Source organism: Symphalangus syndactylus, chromosome 12 (genome assembly GCF_028878055.3).
Source record: "Symphalangus syndactylus isolate Jambi chromosome 12, NHGRI_mSymSyn1-v2.1_pri, whole genome shotgun sequence".
Classification (NCBI taxonomy): domain Eukaryota; kingdom Metazoa; phylum Chordata; class Mammalia; order Primates; family Hylobatidae; genus Symphalangus; species Symphalangus syndactylus.
The window spans coordinates 25,059,483-25,072,801 of record NC_072441.2 but is presented as its reverse complement, the minus strand read 5'-3'; the positions used below and the strand labels follow the sequence as shown (position 1 = coordinate 25,072,801).

At 37.5% G+C, this 13,319-nt stretch overlaps 1 long non-coding RNA gene across 1 annotated transcript; it reads left to right on the top strand.

The window, feature by feature from the left end:
- The first annotated feature begins 8,000 nt into the window (after positions 1–8,000).
- On the top strand, positions 8,001–9,466 carry LOC134733652 (uncharacterized). The gene is made up of 2 exons (XR_010117302.1): positions 8,001–8,198; positions 9,331–9,466. It is a non-coding gene; the product is annotated as an uncharacterized lncRNA (long non-coding RNA).
- The last annotated feature ends 3,853 nt before the right edge of the window (positions 9,467–13,319 follow it).

The window sequence follows — 13,319 nt, the reverse complement described above, 5'->3', positions numbered from 1 at the left end:
ACACATAAATGCAGAGATAAATATAAACAAAAGCAAAATGACAGCAGCAGACTATCCCCACCAACAGCAGTAGGGAAGTCAAAAGTCTGGCACATTTCTTAAAAACTGCACTAATTGTAGTAGGCTCTTTGGAGTACAAGACTCTCATGCAACCTATTGGGAGAAGCAAATATTTCAATGTATACATTGTGACACACTGTGTAAGTGTAATAGGTGATGTAGGTATGGATACGGGAGAAGCAGAGAGGAGGGAGTGAGCAACTCTGATAGAATAGTTAGGAAAAGAAGCCCAACATTGGCCAGAGGCTTCATGGGGACTGCTATGATGGAGCAGGACTTTAAAGGCCAAGTGCCAAAGAAAGTATTCACCAAAGAGGGACCAGTACGTCCAAGAGCTGGAGGTATTGAAATGCATCGTGTTTCCAGGGAACAGTCAGAGGACTGGAATTGCTGGAACATTCCACTGGTGTTAGGAACTGGAAGGAGAGGTTCTGGAGACATAGTCAGGGGCCAGGTTCTGCAGGCCTAGGCTAAGGAGTTTCAATATTAATTTGGGGCTAATTTTCCCAAATTGACCTGATCAAAAGAATCACATAAAATATTTGTTAAAAATATACATTTTCAGGACTTTTCTCTAAAGATCCTGACTTAAGTATAGGATTAAGTATTGCCCCCAGGAATCTGTATTGTAATGAAATGTAGGAATAGAAAGAAGGAAAAATTTTAGAAATAAATTTTAATTTTAATTTTGCCACCTATTAAATATAAGATCCTTTAGAAAAACACATAACCTTCTTTAGTTTCATCGTTGAAAAGTAGAAAATGACCCCTACTTTGCAGAACTACTATGGGAAGAAGAAGGGATGTAATAAAGTGCCTGGCATAGAGTAGAGAGGCCAAAGTAATAGCTATTACTGTTACTTTTGCCATTATTATGTCCCCTATTGTTCATGAGTTCAGGTCCTCTCTTTTTCTGGACTATTATAGTAACTTTCCAACAAGTCTTCTTGCCTCCAGTGTCACCTGAACAAGCAGCAAGAGACTGGGCAGGCACAGGAAATTAAAGGCTGGGATGAAGGATAAGGGGTAGGGGCCAAAAGAAAGACTGGGCAAAATAAGCCAGACACAGAAAGGCAAAAACTGTATGATCTCACTTGTATGTGGAATTTATAGCTCAAACTTATAGAAGCCGAGTGGTTGACAAGGATTTGGGGGGAAGAGAAAATGAGTTTTTGGTCAAAGGCTACAAATTTCCAGTTATAAATACAGTAAGTTCTGAGGATCTAATATATAACATGGTGACCATAGTTAATAATACTCTATTGTTTACTTGAAATTTATTGAGAAGGCAGATTTTAAGTGTCTTCACCCTCCCTCTGAAACAAATACAAACAATGGTAACTATGGGTAGGGATAGATGTGTTAATTAACTTGACTATGGTAAATAACACACGCACAGTGTTTACATATATCAAATCATCATGTTGCACACTTTGAATATATACAATTTTATTTGTCAATTAATTATTTAAAAGAAAGAAACAAACAAAAGACTAAGCTAAGCCATAGCTCTCATATTAGGCAACCGAACTCTGAAGAATTCACATGTGCTTCTAAGAACAGTGTCAGAGGAAGAGTGACAACCAACAGACAGGATTTCAGATGTGGAGTTTTAACTTGTACAGTGCTATGGTTTGCAAACAACCAAGAGGTAAAGAACCTTCCCAAGGTGGTCTTCAGGGGAAGAAAAGGAGATTTAATTTAGCACCACTGAAGGCAGAGATTCTGAAAAAAACCTAAGACCATTTTAGGTGTATGCCCCTTCAATTTCAGACTGTTCAAGAATTTGGTAAGAGGGCTGATGCTATCAAAGATGATATGCAGGTCTCTGGCCTGGGAAAGTAGGTGAATAGCAGTGCTGTGACATGAGGTGGAAATATAGAAGCCCAGGTCTGGGCATAGAGATTTGTGAGTTGAATGGCTGAAAATGTTAGTGAAAGCATCACTGGGGATGTGATGACATGGGCAGAGTAGAATTAAGGGGATCCAAGAAGAAAATCATAGCAAGTCTTAGATTTTAGAGGCAGTCAAAAGAAAAGTAGTCAATGAAGGGAGAAGAGAGAGAATAATACACAAAGGGGATACTATGGCTCTTGAACCCAATTTCACTTCCACAATTGTGCCAAGGGCCAGACCAGTTGATCAAGCTGTGCTTTTCTCATTCCCTCCAGGAAGAAAAAGGGTTTTGTGTTTCAAGAAAGTTCTGCGATATGTACTAAAGGTAGGCAATATACACTTGCCATTTTCTTTGGCTTAGAACTCTAGATAGGTTCATTGGTCTGTAAAACAAATGCCCAAGAAAGAAAACACATAACGTATTGTTTCCTAAATGATTTGGGTACATCAAGCACCAATTATAGTATATTGCCACTTCATACACTGCACTGACCCTAGAGTCATAATTCTATAAGCCAGGAAAAAGGGTAGCTAGAATTTAAAAAATGCATTTGTCATGAGTTCTAAAATGTTTTTCTCAATTTGAGAATGCCAGATTGTGAACTTGTAGACAGATTTAGTGCTGTCTTCTAGATCACATGTCCCTCTGTCCAACTCATAGGAGAATGTAAATAAAATATGTTCAAGATATATTTATTGTGAACATAGGTCAGTTAGAGCTACAGAGGAGGAGAATATCTGGTGGCATGAAGACAAGTGTCCAGGTGCTGTGGGGGCCCTGGCATGTTAGCAAGTGCCCTGCAATGGAGGTTCTGTCATTGGTGATGGTAGGTACATAGGTATGTGGTGGTGACTGCACCATCTGATCATTCTTGTTTCAGTAAATTGGCTGTTAAGATCTCTCTCAATTCCTGCCAATCCTAATCCTCCATGCTTCCTAGATTTCTGTGAGCTATGAATGCTTTCTCTACCTAAGTTAACCAGATCTAATTATAGACTTTTTTTTGTGCAGCAAAGGGCCCAGACTAGTACAGCACTACTTTGGACTTAGCCTTCCTGGCAATTTGCCTTCAGGGAGCTAGTTCTGTAGTGTTTTAGGATAACATATAAGACTTGTGGGATGGGAAGCTGAGTAAATATCTATGGTATCTGTTTGTCTAGTATTTCTTTCCCTGTGTTTCTACTAAGGTACATTCTTACTCTGGTTTTCATATAGACACATGACCTAAACTTGATCAGACAAAATATTTTATCATTACTTTGTGTCATGGTGATATAAAATGATATACACTTACAGGGCGAGTGTAACCTAAGGCTTGACAATCAGACTTTAGTCTAGAATTGCTTTGTTGAGAGAGATAGGTAAGAGTAAGAAAGAGTGGTAGGAAGGAAGAGAAGATGTAGTAGATGGTGTTCATACCTCACCCAATTTCTTATAAATCTCTTTACCATTTTCATACACCTGCACCTCTTGATTGGAGGATTGCCCTCAGGATGTGAGATTCACTTTGTATGTGCTGAAAGATTTAGCTGAAAGATCTTAGAAATTTATAATTCCCTAGAAGCAGCTCTTAACTAATGGCTAGTATTTGGTTATCAGGACAAAGCTGAGGGGAAATCTCCATTTCGGAGTCCTCCTGGGGGATTGAGCCAAGGGGAGTCACTTGATTTCACACCTGTGCACCTTAGTTTGTCTGCCTTTCCTTCTCTGGCCCCATCTCTACTCCCTCACCAGATTTTCCCAGAAACACTTCCTAATAAATTCCTTTCAAGGTCTGCTTCTGCATAATTTAATCTAACATACCAGAGAAGCCAGAAGTTATCCCTACTTCCCCGTGGATAACAATGCTTGAGAAAATACAGCCAACAAGCAGAGAGATAACTTGAATCTGCTTCCAATCACTCCAGCCTTTCCAACAGATGGAATGATAAATTCCCTTTTATACCTAAGCTAAATTAAGTTTGATTTCTGTCACTTGCAATCAAAAGATATAATTCATCAAGGTGATGTAGTGACTCCTTTCCTTGCTTAATCCAACAACAAATCTCATAGATAAGATGTACATGATATCACTGTGAAGGGAAATAAATCAGCAGTGTTTTCTGAACAAAGTTATTAGGAGGCCGCTGTCATATTTACTGTGCCTTAGATGCCGGGTGCCCAGTTCTTGATTTGTGATTTTTGTATCTTTCGTTAGAGCTTATTGTGCTGTTTCCAGACTTTTCCACAGTATAATCAAATTAAAAAATTCAGTCTATCTTGATATATTCCGTAACACATATCTTGCATATGTTAGGAAAGAAAAAAAGAATAAGGAGCAAAATCTTTCTGAAATGCAAATATGATCATGTCAGACCAAGTTTAAGGACCTTCAATACCTCATTCTTGTCCTCAAGATAAGGTTCATATTCCTTAAAATAGCCTCAAAATTCTTCATTATGTGGGGTCTGTTGCAGTCTCTGCCCACAGTCTTCCCATCCACCCCACATTCTACTCACAATGAAAACTTTCATTCCTTGAATGACATGCTCTTTCTTGGCCCTGAACCTTTGTCCTTCCTCTTTCTCCATATGCCCACACCCTCAGATTCTGAATTCACTAAGATTATCGCATTTTAGGTTTCAGAACTTAACTAAGGTGTTACTTCTTCCAGGGAGCACTTTTTGATGTCCTGCCTTCCCCCAGATTCAGATTAAGGTTTCCTCCTAGGTGCTCCCATTATTCCCTTTACTTTCCTATAATTGTATATGTCACTATTTATTGCGAATAAATAGTGTTCGAATTAAGAATATATGGCCTTTGACAGATTTTGTCTGTCTGTCTAATGCTATATTTCTGGAGTTTAGCACAGTGTCTGTCTCACAGAGTCACAATAGTATTGAATGAATGAATGAATGAGAGATGTTGAAAGAGAAGAAATAATATCTTTTTGAAAACCAGCATAGCTGGTCATTAAATTCCAAGCAGGAAACATCTTCTTAGAGGAAATGTGCTGATGGGAAATAGATGACTACATCTCTCCCTCCCCAGCATATGTTTCCCTGGGTATCATCTCTTTATGAGAGCTAAAGTTAATAACCATAAAATGTGTGCTCAGCAACAAGGTAACTCCTGTGATTTAACAACAGGACCTACAGTCATTTAGCCATGATACCTGGCTTCCCTCCCAGAATAAGATACCCAAGTTCTCTTAAAAAAAAAAAAAAGCAACTGAGATAAGTGTACGCACAGCTGAGAGACTTAGGTTGATCACTTAACCTCTTTATTGTTATATTAATTTATGGATTAATGTCCAGAGGCAGCTCGCTGTAAAGACTTCTCTTCAAAACAATTTCATTTTTAAATTTGTCTCATCTAGTAGCCAGATAGATTAAGGAATAAGGAGACCGATTTACGGAGCAAGGTGTAAGAATGAAAATCAGAAGTTCGTGAACTATGAAGAAGATTGTAATATATTGTTTCTTAGCAGGAGAAAGACTAGACAGCACTTGTGTATCAGATTGACGAACAGCGTTTATTGAGAGGAAAGTTACTATACACACAAATGGAAAACACACATAACATGATGACCTTCACCATAAAGTACAGGCGGCCAAATAAACAGAAGGCACTATCTATGTATGCTCTTTTTTATCTAGTGAAGTAAGACACTTACCCTCTCTCAACACAGTCGATTTGTTTTAAGCTGTCAGGTTTGCCCTGACCAGGATCACTATGCTGGATGTTATATACTCAGACAATATAGGCTAACCAATCTCAGAAATGGAAGCTATGACTAGTACTGCCCTCCTCCATGCAGTATCCTTGGTTGTTTTGCTGGATATCAGTCATCATTTCTTAGGAGTATTAATCCCAAATCAGCATAACTGAGGAAAAACACCAAAATAAACTTTCTTCCAATGCTCAAAAACTTTCATTAGAAAAGAATAGAATGAGGAGAAAAAGCATTCCGAGTCTGAGGATTGACAGTGGCAAGAATCACAATGCATACTTATGAATGATTGGGTGGAAGACCAGTGAGGTTGAACTGAAGAGCTTGTATAATGGGGTAGTAAGGGCAAAATGTTGTAGATTGAAAGCCTTTTTAAAAAGTGTGGTTATAGGGTAGAGGCTTGCCAAACTTGTGCTTTAGGAATAAGAATCTGGAAATGTTGTACAGGATAGATGGCAGGATGGAGAGACTACAGGCAAGTCATATGTAGTATTGTATGCAAAAATCATGATGGTAAGAAAACAAGATGTTAAAGGTACAGAGACATTTCAAGCAGATGTAACAAATGCTTACAGCATGGATTGTGAAATGTAGGGATAAAATTTAAAGATGATAAATGAAAGTGGATGACTTGTTGTTTGAAATTACTTATTTAACCCAAACACATATGAATACCTAATTCCGGAAACATTTGCTGTCATAGTTCCATTTATAGCTCATGACTTGCAAGAATAAAATAAGGCACCTTGCACAAATAGCTTTCTTTTCCTGACAAATCTTATTGAATAAGAGATTGTCAGATATAAAGAGTTTAGTCATTACAGATGGAAATGAGAGCTTTACTGCTAAGACTCTGACTTATTTATCTCATTTATTGGCAGTTTCCCAAAAGGGAAGACAGAGATATATTAAGGTTTACTTATGTTTTTTCCCTTTGTGCAATCTAGTTCACCCTCAGCCTGATTCAGGGAGGCAGCATTATGGTCAGATTAATCATATATTTAGAAAAAAAAAGTTCTCTAGGTTACTTAGCATTGAAAAAGTTATATTTTTATATTAAGCTCTTGAACTCAGATCAGTTAAACCCATAAAGAATGAGCTTGAAATGCAAGAAACACATCCTGGAGTAATTCTGATGGGATTGCTAAACTTTTCATCCTGGGCATAGAGCAGATAAAAATGATGCTTCTCTGATTTAACAAAAGGGTAACAGGTGTAAGACATCTGCTGATGAAAGGTGCAAGCAGTTTGACTTAAGGGGGTCCCTTTATAATGTTTGAATGGAAGCTGTGATACACTTCAGTTCTGGATCTGCTCATCTTTGAAAGTGTTCAGCCTCCTCCAAAATGAAGTGATTATTCTGTTTCTATGGAAAGATAATGCACTGGTTTAATAAAAGCTGAATGCCAAAGACATCAATCGTATAATGATAGTAAACTTGGCATCTCTGTCCTTTAGTTACTGAGAGGAAAAGCGTGTTGCACATATTTAAGACATAATAAATGCCAAATGCTTTGATGGCACAGTCACATACTTTTCTTATTTTAACCTCATAACAGATTTGAAAGTATTATCATTATTATTTTTACAGATAAAGAAATGTTCCTCATATCACATAGTAAGGATCAGGCCTAGAATTTGAATACAGGTCTGTACTTTTCTAAGTTATCTTCTATTAACAAACAGTGATAAAGCATGATGCTTGAGAGTGTGGTCCCTAACAGCCACTTACTGTGAATACTGGGAAAGAGTTCTCTTTGTTTGAGGTAAAAAGAGCCATGGCTCAGCAGAACATTGAGGCTCAGAGGAAAGCCTAGGGTTACTACCGTGATCTCCTTAGATCCTGTGGGAAGTGAGAGGACTTGAGAAACATTCCTAGCTGACCTCGCATTTCCACGCACGTCAGGAAATGGTACCTGACAGAATGTGGGTTAGAATTAAATACTAGTGATGCTGGTGGAGTTGGAATTTCGTTAACGAAACCAGCTGGAGGTTACCTTCATACCTCTGAATTTTTTAAATTAAGCCCTTAATTATTTTTTTCTTTCTGTCCCTCTCTCCCGTCCCTCCCGCCTGCCCTTTTCCCTCCCTCCCTCCTTCCCTCTCCTCCTCCTCCTCCTCCTTCTTCTTCCTCTTCTTTTTTTTCTTCTTCTTTCTTTCCTTCTCCTCTCTCTTTTTCTCTCTCTCATTCTTTTGCTGCTTGGTAACTCCCAAGAAATTTTAGCTCAGAAAACTCTTATTTGATACATTTGTATGTAATATTTACTTCCCTTCTGTTCTTTCTTTCCTCTCTCCCTTCTTGTAAGTTTTGCCAGTTTCAGAGGCAGAATCAAATAGAAAAAGATGACCCTTCATGAAGCTGGTCTTAAAAGAGAGACTGCTGGGACTCTGTTGAAGTGGAAGACTTTTTTAACCAAGATGACAAGGAAAGCATTGCTAAAGACAGAATCAAAATCAAAGCAGTGTTCAAAAGGGCACATTCCCGTGAACCTGGGAAGTTGATGTGGACAGTCCATTCTGAAAAGTGAGGTGAGGATGAAAATAGGAGGATGAAAAGCTCTGGGAGTATCAAGGGTAAGACAATGAATGTTACAGGAAGAAGTCAGGACAAGCTAAAATTCTGGAAAGAAGAGAGTGCTGAAGCTCTCATTTTTATGTGGCATTTGGTATACAGTGTAGGTGATTATGCAAATAAATTTTATAGGACTAGGTATTTATTCTGTATTGTGTCAAATATCTTGTGCATCAAAAAGCTTCTTATGGATGAATTCTACTTATAATACATTGAGCCTTTCTTTGTTGTTTTGACTTTGAAAAATATTTGACCTACTCATAAAGAAAATATATTGACAGTTATTTTTCCCCTGGAGGGAGTATATGTGTATGAACTAGCAAGAGTGAAGGCATAATTTTGGACCTAATCTTAGAAATACCATGATGTGTCATTTCTCTGGCTTATAAAATTGAAGTCAAAGAGAGATGCAGGATCATTTTCTACTCTTTGGCAAAAGGTATTATAGAAATGCAGAGTATCGGCCTATCATTTACACAGCCTTGAACTGTGCTGTCCTCAGAATACAAAACAGAAAATTGCAATTGGAGGCTATTGCAATTGGAGGCTATTGCAACTGGCTTCCTCTGATTCATGAATGATTTCCATTCAACTCAAATAGCAGAAATAACCCTCAATAAGAAAGAGGCACATGATAACTCTACCTGTCAATCCATGCCGGTGAACATAAAACTACCAACTTTTACATGGACAGATGTGATTTGTTTTCTCCATCCTAGTGGAAAAATAAAAACAAGTTTATACTTTACCATGCTTAAGAAAACACTGACTCATGGTTAATAGCTGTGATTCATTCCTAAGCCATTCCTCTTCCTTCAAAGCTGAAGCATGACCCAGTCAGGTTCACTACTAATTCATGCAGCAGCCACATTTACAACTTCAAGGTGGGGTGAAGGTGGAGGGGAGGGGAGGGGAGGTGGAAGTAGCTCTAGGATATATGAGCTGATTATCTACTTATTTAGTTATCAGATGATTATCTGTTATCAGTTAAGAGAAAAGTGATAGGTAACCAAAGAGATTAAATGTAAAACATGCATTTGTAATTATACGTTACAATTTGTAATTGCTATTTGTTATTTGTAATTGTAGGTCAATCCAGAAATGGAGACAATTCCTGGCTGCATACATCCACATAATGTAAATTACTGCATAGATTATTAACTGTATAGTACCTAGTTCACTGCAATAAACTACAATAATTTACAATAAACATTTTTTTCCAAAAGCGAGTTATATTTTTGTTGTTGTTTAAATGTGTCTGGTATATAAATAGAACAACATTGCTCTAAGTAGAATTGTTTCTTTAAAAGTAAGATCTGGGAAATATTCATAACTACTCTGCATCTCCATTACAATAGCAAGGGTGCAGAACATCTCAGCTAAAGGGTGTCTAGTCCCCAGCATGGTGACCTGGCAGTAAATGAAGAATGAGCCGTCACTACTTCAAGTCCTTTCATCTAGAATGCTTCAGTGAGTTTTTATGGGGAAATCATTTTCCCTTCTTTCTTAAGATCATTTATCATTTAGTTATATAAACTGATATTTACATCTGTCACAAATGCTCAACCCTATCCCAGAGCATATTAAGGGGAACTTGTGGAATATTTATGTGTTATGTGTATACAAAAAGAAGTTGTCTACAAAACCTCTATAAAAGACAAGTTGCCGTTTCCTATACCTTGGGGGAATAGTAGAAGCCCCTTTCTCTTCTCCCCTATGCTGAATTTACTGCCATTTTCTTGCCTTCTTTATAGGAAACTCTACCTTTTGTGTATTTAAAACACTGCTAGGTGTTTGTGGAAAAGAGAAGGAGAAACTTGCTACTTTCTAATTTTTGTTGTGGAGAAGACACAATAATATGGTATTTTATAGTTAGGGTTGTCAAAAGCAGATCTGTGCTTCGCCACATAACAGCAGGACCTTTGGAAAATTATTTGACTGTTCTAAATGCCAGTTCCCTGTCTGTAAAATGGAAACATAATAGCATTGAGGTCTCAGAGTTGCTGTACATGAAATAATGTACATGAAACACATTGTACATTGTCTCATTTAATTCTCAAACCACTCCATGAAGTGAATCTATTATTATTTCTCACTCAACAGATTTGTTCATTAAATTTCCCAAGTTCACTCTGTTAACTGGCACTGGACATGGTATTCACACCCAGCTCTGCCTGACTCTAGGCCTAAACTCCTTATCACTGCATAAGACTCCTCCCTAGGTACTTCACTGGTTTCTAGTAAGGAAGGATTTAAGTCACTGTCAGAGCTCTGCTATATAATCAATCCTTGTATTTGTGATATTTGTAATTTGGTCTAGCCTCCTTGTATAGAAACCGGTTGCATTAGTCCATTCCCACACTGCTATGAAGAAGTACAAGAGACTGGGTAATTTATAAAGAAAAGTGGTCTAATTGACTCACAGTTCCTTGTGGCTGGGGAGGCCTCAGGAAACTTACAATCGTAGCAGAAAACACCTCTTCACAGGGCAGCAGAACAGAGAACGAGTGCAAGTAGGGAAAACGTCAGATGCTTATAAAATCATCAGATCTCAAGAGACTCACTATCACGAGAACAGCATGGGGGGAACCACCCCCAGGATCCAATTGCCTCCACCTGTTTCTGCCCTTGACCTGTGGGGTTTTTAAGGATTATAATTCAAGATGAGGGTTTGGGTGGGGCACAGCCAAACCATATCACCTGTCTCCAGTTTTCATACCATACTACAGATACAGCCATTTCACATCCAGTCGTTGGTTATTGTTTTAAAATCACACATCTAAAAATCTCCTCAACCATTGCTCTAGTTTGATATCTAACAGGTAATTCCCAAAGGCTAGCTGCAGTGAAGGTTCTGGGGCTCAGGATAGGCAGAGCAACTCAGCAGCAGGTATAAAATGGGCTCTTCTCCAGGTGTCCTGCAGGTTACGCTCATATTCACAAATGTTAATCCAGCTGCTACCTATTTGAAATTGCTAATAGAGTTATAATAGATTACCTTTCTTCAAGCCAATACCAGAAAATTCAAACCAGAGACAAAATTAGTCCTGCAGGTACTGGCAGCTTAATAATAGCTTATCCCTGAGGATCTTAATCTTTGTGGTCTCAGGACCCCATGTGCTCATTAAAAGTACTGAAGATCCAAAAGTAGTTATGTGTGTTACTTATGTATTACTAGGCCCCATATTAAAAATTAAAACTGATACTTTTATTTGAAATAACAATAATAAACTCATTACATGTTAGTATAATGTTAACATAAATATCTTTAAATAAAAAATACATTTTTCAAAACAAAAAAATTAGTGAGGAGTATGGCGTTGTTAAACATTTTTGCAAATCTCCTTTATGTCCTAATAAAAGATAACTGGATTTTTACATCTGCTTCTGCATTCAATCTGTCACAGTATTACACTTCCTGTAGATTCTGGAAAATGTCATTCTTCACTCATGAGGGAATAAGAAGGAAAGAAAAAATAACATTTTAGAATGCTTATTAAGATAGTTTTGACCTTACAGAATCCCTGAAAAGATCTTGGGGCATACAAGAGTCTCTACCCCACACTTTGAGAACCACTAACTAGTAGTATACTTGATATAGCTAGAAATAAACTTGATGCCATAAGGAATGTCCCACTGATGCAGTTGGTTTGATTGATAGTTCAATAATATTCATGACTAAAATCATTCAATCTTTAAAAAGTAGACTATTTAGTAAAGTAAGGTTTGAATTTGTGAGTTCCAAAACTTTTACACAAGTAGTAAGAAGGTCTGGGACCTTTGTCATTATAGCTTTTGCAGATGCGAGAAATAATCATATTTCTTTCCTATGATCTTTGTTCACTTAGAGTGTGATCTGACTGGTGTCAAAAGTCACTTTAAAGAGTGGTTGTGAGATTCAAATATATATTCCTTCCAGTAAAGGAGTATTTGCTGGACAGTGCAGTATCCATCTTCAAAGGATCCATCAGGCATCTGGTGTGTAAACAAGTCTGTGGTGGCCCAGTTGGCTTTCTCTTCCACAGGTTCCAAGAGAGTCCAAATCTCCCCTTTTTCCACTGTGTTCTTCAGCAGACCACTTCAGCTCACATAGCCTGGTTCTCTTGCACTGTGACAGGCCCACAGAGTCTCTGGACACTTATGCTTTCCTGCTTCCGAGCATATTCCTTATAGTTTCCATGGTTACATTGGTGAAGCTCCAAGTAGTCCAGATGGCTGCAGAACACAGTTCTCTGATTACCTCTCCTGAGAGTACCCACCTGCTTTCTTCCGTCCCATTTGATTTCCTTTCATTCTTGGCCCAAGGAGATCTTTAACAGCCTGCAGTTCCTAGTGACCTTGTTGATTTGTGAAGCTCATTCCAAATAGTCTCCACTAGTAATATTCAGCTAACTCTGCAGTTAGTTAGGCATATAATAAACCTTGAAAATAAGTCTGATACCAGTGTTATTAATATTTATAAGAACTTCTTAAATCTTATAAAATCATTATTATTGCTGCTATGCACAAGTTCTTAAAATTTAACATACTCATATCATGCATCTTGCGATTTGTAGGACTTTCTTAGAACTACTGTGATATAAATCATAATATATCAGTTATGATGTATCAATAAGTGGTAAGCTAACGTATTTATAACTATTTTCAGTTTAAAAAGTCCTTTCATAGACATTATCTCATTTAATCCCCAAGAAATGCTCCTTCAGATAGCTACTTCTTATGCCTAGTCTACAAATGAGAAAAAGAAATGAGGCAATGGGAGGTTAATTAACTTGTTTGAGTAATCAACAGACTGTTTTCCAATTATGGGTCTTCAGATTAACAACTTAGCCCCTTTCTGTTATACTGGTGTTTTGTGTATTTAAGATATTTTGATATTATTTGCCATATCCATGTACTCAAATTTGCTATATCAAATAAAGTTAATTAATTCTAGTTGGAAACTGTTGCCTACTAAAAAAACAAAAACAAAAACTTAAGGGGAAAATAGCATGAGGTTGAGAAGTTGTTAATGTCATACCAATACCAAACTGTGGCTTCCTCTTTAAGAACTGAAAGGAAATTGAATAAGGAATAAC